This window comes from Phaseolus vulgaris, chromosome 3 (genome assembly GCF_051622355.1).
Source record: "Phaseolus vulgaris cultivar YP4 chromosome 3, ASM5162235v1, whole genome shotgun sequence".
Lineage (NCBI taxonomy): Eukaryota > Viridiplantae > Streptophyta > Magnoliopsida > Fabales > Fabaceae > Phaseolus > Phaseolus vulgaris.
This window is the reverse complement of record NC_143500.1, coordinates 1705001-1707500: the sequence shown is the minus strand read 5'-3', so window position 1 is coordinate 1707500 and position 2500 is coordinate 1705001.

Genomic DNA, 2500 nt, shown 5'->3' with positions numbered 1-2500 from the left:
TGATTTTGTGACTTGGTGGTGATTTTGGTGAAAAACGAAAATCATGGTTTTGGAAAAGTGGCTGGACTCAATCCTCACAAATGCCTCCAAAGTGATGTGGGAGAAGTTTGGGATCAAAAGGAATTGATCTTGGCATGGTTGGTGCATAGCCAAGTTCCATGATTTTGGATTTTTGGCTTGATTTTGTGACTTGGTGGTGATTTTGGTGAAAAACGAAAATCATGGTTTTGGAAAAGTGGCTGGACTCAATCCTCACAAATGCCTTCAAAGTGATGTGGGAGAAGTTTGGGATCAAAAGGAATTGATCTTGGCATGGTTGGTGCATAGCCAAGTTCCATGATTTTGGATTTTTGGCTTGATTTTGTGACTTGGTGGTGATTTTGGTGAAAAACGAAAATCATGGTTTTGGAAAAGTGGCTGGACTCAATCCTCACAAATGCCTCCAAAGTGATGTGGGAGAAGTTTGGGATCAAAAGGAATTGATCTTGGCATGGTTGGTGCATAGCCAAGTTCCATGATTTTGGATTTTTGGCTTGATTTTGTGACTTGGTGGTGATTTTGGTGAAAAACGAAAATCATGGTTTTGGAAAAGTGGCTGGACTGAATCCTCACAAATGCCTCCAAAGTGATGTGGGAGAAGTTTGGGATCAAAAGGAATTGATCTTGGCATGGTTGGTGCATAGCCAAGTTCCATGATTTTGGATTTTTGGCTTGATTTTGTGACTTGGTGGTGATTTTGGTGAAAAACGAAAATCATGGTTTTGGAAAAGTGGCTGGACTCAATCCTCACAAATGCCTCCAAAGTGATGTGGGAGAAGTTTGGGATCAAAAGGAATTGATCTTGGCATGGTTGGTGCATAGCCAAGTTCCATGATTTTGGATTTTTGGCTTGATTTTGTGACTTGGTGGTGATTTTGGTGAAAAACGAAAATCATGGTTTTGGAAAAGTGGCTGGACTCAATCCTCACAAATGCCTTCAAATTGATGTGGGAGAAGTTTGGGATCAAAAGGAATTGATCTTGGCATGGTTGGTGCATAGCCAAGTTCCATGATTTTGGATTTTTGGCTTGATTTTGTGACTTGGTGGTGATTTTGGTGAAAAACGAAAATCATGGTTTTGGAAAAGTGGCTGGACTCAATCCTCACAAATGCCTTCAAAGTGATGTGGGAGAAGTTTGGGATCAAAAGGAATTGATCTTGGCATGGTTGGTGCATAGCCAAGTTCCAAGATTTTGGTGTTTTGGCTTGATTTTGTGACTTGGTGGTGTGCCAAGAATCATGAAATTTTCAAAGTGGTGGTTTTTGAGTTTTGTTGGTTGGAAAGTGTCACAAATGCATGCAGAATGAGGTCTAGAAAGTTTGGTATCAAAACCAAGCCATCTTGATGTGGTTTTGAATTTTTGAAATGTTGGAAAATAGAGGGTTTTGAAAAAAATTCATGAAAATTCGAAACCTTGGCCAATCCTAACGAAACTTGGTGGGCACCTTCTTGATATTATTATGGGATGGACTGGAAAAAATCACGCAAAAATACGGTGTCTAGATACGTTTTTCCATTTTTCCCGATTTTCCACATTTCGGGTCTTTGGAAAAATAAAAAAAATACTTCCCCATGTCGAAAAATTCTAATTTTTTGCAGGCAATGTTGTACCATTTTTATGAGGATCCCTGCAAAAAATCTCGTGAAAATTCGTTCTCTAGGTCCCAAAACAGAACTTATGTCTACTCAAAAAAAGTGTATCTACTTGTACAAAAGTGGCTTTTGCATATTTAGCTATTATAGGGGGGGGGTGTTCCTCAATGCAGCCAGCTCTTGCACCATGGAAAATTCTGGTGCGGTCCCTTCATTCCCCCCTGTTTTGGCTTGCTTTGTGGTGGGGCAAGTCAAAACGCCCACACATGGGTGATCCACCAACTTGGGTTGGTGTCACCCGTTGTGGGCGGCGGCACGGTGGTGGCCGCCGTCGGTTCCGGCCGACCGACCCGGTGGGAAAAAATGTGAATCTGTTATGTGGATTTGTGGCACGCTGGTGGGATTTTCGTTGTGTGGCTCATTTCTAGACTTGTGAGCATCACGAAGGGGGTATGGCTTCCAACCGTTCGCGGGGAAGGGGCCATCATGTCTGGCTTGCTGCCGGCCGGGGGGGTAATGTCATCAGTCAGCGTCCGCTTGGGCTCACATTTGTGCTGGTTACGCCCAGGGTCATGTGGTTGATATTGAGGGCTTTATTACTCTCGGTCCAGTAGCGCGCGGCCACCACAGGGAAGGCACGGCCTCATCCGCGTGGCTTCTCCCTCACGAGCATCTTGGCGATCCGCCACGGTGGTCGTGCTGGAGAAGAAGCACGGATGAGACGGGTTGGAACTGTGGCCCGGTGCGATCGGGGAAGATTTGTGCCACGCAAATCGTTGGGTGGCTTATTCGAAGACCTGTGTGAGCATCACGAAGGGGGTATGGCTTCCAACCGTTCGCGGGGAAGGGGCCATCATGTCTGGCTTG